Here is a 10587-nt window from a genome sequence, read left to right on the forward strand (position 1 = left end):
TCAAACCGCATAAACCGCAAAAACCGCACCGCACCGCATCATTTTTTGCGGTGCGGTTTTTGCGGTTTTTTAGTATCGCGGTGCGGGTGCGGTTTGGAAAATTAGAAAAATCGCATGTGCGGGTTGGTTTGAAAAAATGGTTAAAAACCGCACAACCCGCACCGCGAACACCCCTAGTCTAACTTTAGAATTATAATTGATTAATCACAAATAAATTATTGAGTCTTACAAGCAGTATGTTCTCAACTAGAATGGGGACCATGGATCCATATGCTGAGCTTCCAATAAGTGAACCGAATTTACTAAGTAAATTCCTACTTATTAATTCTTCGTTGAATCCACTCTTAGAACTTAGAATCGCACTCTCAGACTTATATAGAGCATATTATATGTTCCACGATATAGATATGCTATCTCATTTAACCATTATTATAATCTTATTGTGATCAAAGATCCTCTATATAGATGATTTACATCGAGATGGGATAATTTTACCGTTCTCACCCCTCAATGTATTTTGCCCCTTAAAACACTTAGCTACCTGTAAATGGTGTTTAGTGATCTAAGAATTAGTCACTTAAACAAGAGCTCATCCATTTACTTCTATTTGCTAAGCTCAAAGGGAATCATCACTTGACTTCTATACACCAGTAGAAGCTATAGATTCCATATTTATGTTCAGCACTCCCACTCAATCATACTATCCTGTTCCCAAAATATACGTATCACCCTGACCTAAAAGTAGGCTTAACTAATAAATCAAAGAACATGAATAGTACTCGTGAGTTGAGCCTAAGCATATCAGGATTTAGATTCTTTTAATCTTAAGATCAACTACTGATATTGACTTGGAAAGATATAATAGTAAGTTTATAATATCTTAACTAAGTTGCAATATCGGTCCAATCCAATGTATACTCCATACATTCGAAACTTGTATACTTTACTAATGTCCTGGAAAGAACATAACACTTACTCCAAGTGTAAGTACACATCATCGCTGATTATCACATTAGTGTAAACCCAAAACACTGATGAAACAGGGACTTAGTCTTTTGATTCATATGATCACAATCACATTCCACTGTGTTGACGATACTGTAATTGTGAATAAACATATGATCTGGATTTAACTGATTTTGTGTATAAATGTAATAAACATATTAAACCATAGGCATGTAAAATTTATGCAAACATAAATCACTTCAAATTTCTTATATTGATTACAAATCAGATTGTAAAGAGTTTTATTTAGGGCATAAAACCCAACACTGGGTAGTGGGAAGGCTTGATAAATTTAAGCTAAGTGTTTTCACTTAGCTTGACATTCACGCTGCTTCAAAGTTGGTATATTTGGATGTCGGGATAACATTTGGAAAAAGGGAGATATGAGGGAATAAGGAGAGATGATGGGGGGAATGGAGAGAGGGTGAGGGAGTGGGGAGGGGGTGTGGGAGCAGGGAGGGGGAGTAGGGGAGCAGGGAGAGGGAGAGAGAGTAGGGGAGCAGGGAGGAGGAGGGGGAGTATGGGAGCAAGGAGAGGGAGAGAGAGTAGGGGAGCAGGGAGGGTGAGTAGGGGAGCGGGGAGGGAGAGTGGGAGCGGGGAGAGGGAGTGGGGCATGGGGAGAAGGATTGGGGGAGTGGAGAGAGAGAGTGGGGCGTGGGGAGAAGGGATGATAGAGAGAGATAGATAGAGGACCCACTAACCTTGGTATCCTAATTCTAATGAGTGGGTTTGGGGAATCATTCATTGTGTGACTTTTGAACAAAATTGTTGAATTTTTAAGGTTAACACTTGCCCTGGAGTCTAAATGAGTACTTTCAAGTGCTCTTTTTGACTATCTAGTTGAATCACCTTTGGCCTAGGGTTGGCACATCTTGTGTAATAAACTATTTGAATTGCCGTACGGTGGTATTAATGCAATCATAAATGAAGTTGATAGGTTGTACACTAATCCCTAGATTGAATGTGGCTTTTCCCATCCATTGATCACACGATGATCCAACAGCTTGCATCGATTCCCTTTTCTATAAATAGCCTTCTACTCCACTTCATTTTCATTCACTCCTCCACCATTCTTAACACCTTCTAATCACTGATTCATTCTTCCTTCCTTCTTGAGTCCATATCCATTTGGAACTCCTTAACACCTTGTCATTCCAAAGTTTACCTTGTTTCACCAGCGCTACACTTTCAGGTATTTCTTTTCTTCACTTCTCGCCTTTTTTTACTATATGAATACACATTCAATACACTCGTAATCTAGCGCTTGCTTATGCGTAAGTTGACTAGTAGCAATGATCCACATGTTTGTACCTATTCAACAAGCCTAACCATGTGTCCATTCCCACTCCCTTTTTTAAATTCTTAGGTTGGGCCTAGGGGTGAACCCTATATGGTGTGGCCTTGGGTTTTATGCACTTTACAGTATATTTATAATATGGTGATGTGCCTTGTATATTGACAAGTGGGAATCAGATTCCTAATGGAGACCCAGGGGTCATCCTTTGTTCCTGATGGGGTCATTCCCATCGAGCTTTCATCCGAGTCTGATAGGGATGTTAACGATCCCTTGTTGAGGTACCAATGCTTGATGTTAGAATGTTCAGGCTGTCTAGAGCAAATTTATGAGTTCTAGGAGCGCCTAGCCAAACTTAGGGAGGAGGTTAAATTCTTGAAAGGGCAGAATCAACCTTTGTTTGGCGATACAGATGCCCACCTTTGTTTTCTTAAATAAGTACATCAAGACATCACGGAAAAACTTGCTCACTCAGAGTGTTATATTCCTCCTGAACCCTCCCCTAGGCATGTCCCCATGTCTCTGAACTTGAGGTCAGTTGTCTTCCAGTAAGGTGAAAAGGGTGGTTCTTCATACTACCCCCTTTATTTGACGTCGCACAGGATTATCCATGTGGTGACGCTTTGGTTGTGTCTAGATCGAGTCGAAAGACCTCATCCCATCGAATGAAGAACATGAAGTGTGTTGCTTCTTGTTCTAACTTATTCTGTGACATTACAGATATATGGACCAACCACGTTGCACAAACAAGCCTAGCACACCACTCCCAAATCGCGACTGATCCATCCCTTTTGGCATGTCCAATGTGGTTAGTACTGTTACTCAGTCTAAATTCAGGAAGTTGGTGCACCAATACACTGTGACACAAGATTTTAAATTCCTTTAAAAAGACTGTGCTCACTGACCTCCTGAAGGCATGGTGGCCTTTAGTGAGTATATACCAAAGGTAGGTGTTTCTTGGCCACTTCAACTGTTCTACGTTGAGATCTTAAACTATTTTGGTGTGGCTCCTCTACAACTTATGCCTAACGGTTGGAACATCGTGACGTGCTTCTACATTGCCTTTAAGAAGGCAGTTAGTCGGGCGCCCACGACCAAAGAATTGCAATATGTGTGGGTTCCCAATAAGAGTGAGCATTTTATTTTATTTTTGTTGTTGTGTTGGTTATTGTTGCTTAGTTTTTTAGTTGTCATTTATGGTGATTGTCTACTGATTATTGATGAATTATCGGTAGATTCTCGATAGGATTTAGTATTACACTTTTTGTTGTCATGTTTGCATTTTATTTCTATTATTATTGTGTTGTTTAACTTTTGTTGATGTCATTGATAAGTTGTGTTTTTTCTTCTGTTGTATTCTGTCTATTTCTTAATAGGTTTTTTATTGGTTCTCGATATGTTTTCGATAAGATTCTAATACTTGTTATGTTTTTTTCTTTAATAACAACTGATTATTACGAGAGTGTTCTTTTCTCGCTCAGATGAAGAAGCATATGCTAGGACAATAACTTATAATGATGTTGAGATAGTGATTCAGATAGGTGTTGATGAGAAGCATCCTTAATATGACGCCTAGGATCCCGCTGTTTTCGATAGATTCTAAAAAAGTAGCAAAATAAATTAAAATAACAACTTCATCGTATTAGATTTTTTTTTGTAGTTTTATAGTAATACCTTAAGGTTTAATAATCAGATTAGCAACTCTAACTAGATTAATTATGTATTAATGAGAAATTATATTATAATATAATTTAACATGTGAAATTATTCTGGTTTATTGCATTTTAAAACCCCGTTGGTGTGTTAGGGGCATTTTTTTAATTTTGACCCAAGAAGGATAAATTTGTAATTTTATGATATAATGTATTTATGGACTATATTATTATATAGTATGTTTATTCTGTCTTTCTGTAAGTATTATCTGATATGTCGACACAATATATATTCACAATCGGGTATTTTGGGTCGAATCGGGTTCGAGGCCCAAAATATATTTTTAAGATTTATTTATGGAATTTATATGATAAATGAGAAAATTTGATTTATTGTGATACATGTGCGTGTTGGGTTTTATGCCCTAAATAAAACTCATTTCAATATAATCAGATTTACTTATTAATATAGATAAGAAATAACATTTAATGTTGCATGGTTCACATGATTTATTTCATGATTATATGTATACAATGTATAAATTCATCTGAAACCCTTTTCACATACTTGATCCTGTTTATTGTGCCGTCAACACATTGGAAAGTAAACATGACTATGTGAATAAAGTTTCCTAGATTTATCAGACATAGGGTTTTACTGATATGATAATCTACAACAGAGTTTACTTGCATTTGGAGAAGTGCTATGTTCTTTCCAGAGCATTGGTTAAAGTAAAGCTCAGGTTGGATGCATGGAGTATGCATCGGAAGGGACCGATATTGAACTTTGACTTAGATTTATTAAACTTACCGTAATATCTATTCAAGTCAATATCGCCTAGTTGATCCTAGATCAAATGATCTTAATCCTGATATGATTAGGCTCAATCTCGAGAGGCTATTCGTGTTCTTTAATTTGTTAGTTAAGCCTACTTTTAGGTCAGGGTGATACGTACATTTTGGGAACACGGTAGTGCAATTGAGTGGGAGCGCTAGCATAAACATGGAATCTATAGTTTCTATCTGGCGAATAGTAAGCAAAGGATGATCTCCTTCGAGCTTGACCAAACGAACATAAATGGTGGAGTACTCATTTCACATAAGCTGAAATATCATTTATACGGGGTCAAGTGTTTTAAGGAATAAATACATTGTAGGGTGTAACGGTAATCTAATCCCTTTACAGTGTAGATCATTTATATAGAGGATCATTGATCACATTAGGATTATAACAATGGATAACTAATGATGTGTCTATATGGTGGAACATATAGAGCATTCTATATACTGAGAGTGCAATTCTAAGTTCTATGCGTGGATTCAACGAAGAATTAATAAGTTAGTAAATTTTAGTGCTAAATTCTTGATCTACTTATTGGAAGCTCGGTTATATAGACCCATGGTCCCCGCACTAGTTGAGATAATATTGCTTGTAAGACTCATGTAATTGGTTGTGATTAATCAATTATAATTCTCAAATTAGACTATGTCTATTTGTGAATTTTTCACTAAGTAAGGGCAAAATTGTAAAGAAAGAGTTTTTAGGGGCATATTTGTTAATTATGATACTTTGTATGGTTCAATTAATAAATATGATAAATGACAATATTATTTAATAATTATTTATAGTTATTAAATAGTTAGAATTGGCATTTAAATGGTTGAATTAGAAAATTGGCGTTTTTGAGAAAATCAGATGCAGAAAAGATAAAACTGCAAAATTGCAAAAAGTGAGGCCCAAATCCACTAAGCATGGCCAGCCACTTTTGTAGGCAATTTAAACTGATATTTTCATTATTTTAATGCCAAATAATTCAAACCTAACCCTAGTGGAATGCTATAAATAGATAGTGAAGGCTTCAGGAAAATTACACTTAAATTTTCTATTTTTCCTTCAGAGAAAAACCTGAGCCTTCTCTCTCCCTATCTTTGGCCGAACCCACTCTCTCTCTCTTCCTCATTGAGATTTCGAAATACTTAGTGTATGAGTAGTGCCCACACACAGCAAGTGATACCTCAATCATAGTGAGGAAGATCGTGAAGAAAGACTTTCAGCAAGAAGGAGTTTCAGCATCAAAGATTCAGAGAAAGAGATCCAGGTTCAGATATTGATAATGCTCGCTACGTAAAGGAATCAAGGGCTAGATATCTGAACGGAAGGAGTCATTATATTCCGCTGCACCCAATGTAAGGTTTCCTAAACTTTATATGTGTTTATTTCATCGTTTTAGAAAGTTCATATTTAGGGTGTTAATAAACATACTTGTGAGTAGATCTAAGATCCTGGTAAAATAATTTCCAATAGTGCGTGTGTTAAAATGACATGTTTGCCCTTGATTATATGTGTATGGTTATATTTGGCTGTAGGGGTATTTTGGTTATTTGACCACTTAAGTTATTATCCAACAAAAAAAATTGGAAAATTAGAAACTATTTTTTTTTCTGAGTTTGAACCCCTCTTAGCCGACCTCCTCTTTCTCTCTTTCTTACCTTTTTCATTTTCAACCAATTTTGTGGAGGAAAGGCTTAAATTGGAGTGAGTTTTGTGTGATTTATTGCTTGAAGTTTGTGGAATTTGTGGTAAAGCTTCTAATCCCTTTTTATTTATGTTAAATTCTGATATTTGAAGCTCTTTGAGTTTGTTCTTGATGTTCTTTGGTTGAGTTTGCATGTCGATGTGATTTTTGTGAATTGTTGGTGATTTTAGTGTATTTGAGCTATTGAAAGTATGTATATTGCATCTAGGATATTTTAGGGGATTTTAGGGTTGAGATTTGTTATTTGATTTCTGGTAAAAGGTTTGAAGTTCTGGGTTTTTGCCTTGAGGATTTGAATTTCAAGCTTGAGCATGTGTGTGTGTGTGTGCACTATGATATTTGTGTTACACACTTGAATTTTGTTGTTTGTTATATTTTTTTTAGTATTGTGTGATGCTCAAATGAACACCAAGGTTAGATTGATTTGCTTTTAGCTAAAAGATTGGATTATGCATGGTTGTGAATATGTTGGTGTGAATTTTTGGTTGATTTTCGAGTGTTTGAAAAAAATGGCATTTTAGGGGTTCCAAGGCCCCTTACCGTGACCACGGCTGGGCTCGCTGCGACGAGGTCCTATTTTCCCCGAGAATTTTTATTTTCTTGATTTTACCATGACTTTTGACTCGGGACTCTGTTTTGAATGTTCTTGATATCGTTAGAAAGCTCATTTTGAACTCTACATGTTAATCTATAAATGAATGTAAATTATATATTTGTGATATCTCGGGAATGTGTGACTAGGATTACCGATGCGCATTAGAACACCTAGGAATTTAGAATCTCCACATACTTGGATTACCAGTGTAACACCCTAACTATTTTAGGCATGTTAGCGTGCTTTTTAATTTACTGTGTAGCTCGTTGCTAATCAACGAGGTTATTGAAAATCGTGATTAATTAAATTTTGCTTATTTAATTATAAACATAAAGTGACATACATATAAAATTTTGAGATCTCGTTTACAAAAATATTTACAAAAGTTTAATTATACATGTACAAAAATCTGTCGCCTAGCGACTACACATCAAAAGCCCTGATGTCCCAAAGATCGTACGCTCTAGGCCTAATCGCCCCAACATGTACAACCTCCATTTGCTCGCTCTCATGGCTGCTCAGCCTTGCCCTTACGTACACATGGAAATAGTAACTATGAGTCAACAAACTCAGTAAGAAAAGCATAACATAAAACATAATAATATCCCAGGTTATAATCAGGCGCCCATACACCCAACCATAACCCTATCCCCGTGTCCCACACGGTACTGAGTCTAGAACGTTCATACGATAATACTATCAATCATAATGTCAGCCTATACTCAATATGTCAGCCATACTCTAGCCATATTGATGTGACATCATCGATCAATATTTCAGCCAATGTACATTTATTAGTAATCAGTACAACTCTACGTATACTATTACTGCAATCAATATACTCTAACAGGCATAAACAGCATGTATGATAAACATGTAATTACATGTGCATAACATTATACTAATCTTACCTTGTTTTTGAATTCAGGTCTGTCGGCCAACCTGAGTGGAACAACTACTCGGCGAATTACATGCCCTTAAATCACATCGATTGTTAACCGGTTTACACAAGGAAATCTCAAAAATTCCAAAACCTAACCAAATCGATTACAATCCTTACCAAACCTTCCAGACCTGTATATTATACCCCAATAGACATCATCCAAGCAACAGAACAACCTAACATGCTCAATATTAAAAATCACCATTAAAAAGCCAAGCTTGAGTTTTAAAACTCAAAGCTTGCTCAAACAACACTACAGCCACTCAAACCAGTCAAAAACAACATATCTAATCATTATTTAACTTCAGAAAACAATATTAAACAACAACAGCCACTACATAACTCAAATACCCAAATTCATGCAAAATCCTTAACTTGAAACTCAAGAAACTAGCAAGGAAAGATACTAGGAACTCAAGGTTTGCTAAAGAAAAACAGAACCCTAGCTGGTTCTAGGAGGGTTCGAAAAAGAGAGAGAGTTTGAGGGAAAAAGTGGTTTTGTCTAATTTCTAATTTTTGTAAAATGAGTAAAACAAAATGATTTTCTTATTAATTAATATCACTATGATAATCAGCATACTAATTCCACTAAAGTCCACTAAAGGACAAAAAGCTAAAGAGGCAAAATGACCAATTTGCCATTCCCACAACTAACTAGTCATAATTCACTTAGGGGTATTTTGGTCACTTCTAGAATTTTGACTATTCTCGACATTCCCAATGTCTAACTATATTGCCCTGCTATACTAAAAATACTAAGATGTGATTCTTATAGCTAAGCACCGCATTCCAAAATTTTTGGGCACAAAACATGCCAAATTATAAAATTCCATATTTACCATATAAAATGCATTCTGAATTCAAATAAATCTCCATAAAATAATAATTCATAACTAACATGCAAGTTTCATAATTAAACCTTAATTATCTACTAATTTCTAAGTTAAAGTCAAGCTGTCTTTACAACTAGGCAAGATAGTAAGCTAGCACGTAGAGTTAAAGCACTGTAGCGTTTATGTATGTTATTAAGCATATTTAAGTGAGAAATCGAGATTAGGGTTATTACCCTAAAGTAAGCGGTTATGTGGTCTTGGATTATTACCCTAGCATTTAAGTGATTTTGAATGCTATATTATATTGTATATGTTGAGATAAAGCATTATTCGTGTAAGCCATAATTAGGTTAGACTTGGTAATTAGAACCGAGATAAACTGTTCTAAGGTCTTAATGTAACTAGACGTGTGAGCGTAATGCGTAGATAGACGATAGATGCGGTGGCATCAAATATTATGTGATTTCTGATTATATTGCATATTGTTATTTATACTGTCTTGATGGGCTTGGCTCACAGGTGCTCTATTGTGCAGGAAAAGGTAAATTTGTTACTGATCAGCCATGAGTTCGAGGGCTTAGTGGTGTATTGTACATGTTCAAGCCATAATAGACCACGAGGGTTGGGTCTACCAGAAGAAATATTTTGTATTACAAATTTTGCTGCTTAGGTCGGCGTGTAAAGATAACTTGTAAGATTTTGCAAAAGTTTTTGCAGGATCTCGGAACAAATATAACCTTTTGGAATGTTCGTAAAGTTAATTAATTACAAGTTATAGTTTTACTCTATAGTATTAATTAAAAGTTTAAATTTTCTGCTCTTAGCTTTAGTAATCCCGATTTAGCGGGATTCGCATAGCTTTAATTACTGTTCGTGGTGTTCCTATTGTTAAGGCGTTACAATTTAGTATCAGAGGGCCAAGGTTTTTAAACTTTTTGTAGACCGGCTGAACATGTACAATCATCATCAGAGACAAGCTCAACTCGTGGTGCAGTAAGTATTGATAGTAAATGCTTAACTGCTTTTGTGATTAAAAGTTTACCGCTTTCCGTTGTAGGCAGCATATGAGAATCTAAAAAATGAAATGTTATATGAAAATTATAATTAGTGTTTATATTGATAAATGTTTATTTTAAAAGAGAAATAGATAGTATGAGTTAGGGTTAAGGCAATAAGTGCGTAAGCATGAATTTGGTGCCTAGCTCATCGGGGTTATTGATTTCAAGGCTATTTAAAAGAAAATGGACCCTCCACAATCATCTAGACCATAGGGCAAGCACGTAGAGCTTGGTAATAACTGAACCAATCCACCGGCATTGCACGGGGATGATGCCCGGGTTAATAATACTAATCCACCTGCCGACTGGCAACAAATGTTCCTCGAAATGTGATGCATTATACTTGGTTGTTCTATAAGTTCTATTTATAGAATATAAGAACCCTAGAGACAACCACAAAATCGATTCCACAATTGTACAAACTTTCCTAAAAGAAAATCCTATTTTGTAGCATCAGAATAAAGTTCTGCAGTAGCAAACTAAAACAGAAAAGGAAACTTGCCAAATAGGTGTCCGATCATGAACATGGACTTGATACCTGGCAAAAATAGTGTACTTGATTTGATTTTATCAAGACACAATCCAAATTACAATAGTCAAAGTTTCCATAAAAATTAACTTTCAATAAGAGAATTTCTTCTTTTCTACAAGAAATTTCCAAAACAAGAAA

Source organism: Cannabis sativa, chromosome 5 (assembly GCF_029168945.1).
Source record: "Cannabis sativa cultivar Pink pepper isolate KNU-18-1 chromosome 5, ASM2916894v1, whole genome shotgun sequence".
NCBI lineage: Eukaryota > Viridiplantae > Streptophyta > Magnoliopsida > Rosales > Cannabaceae > Cannabis > Cannabis sativa.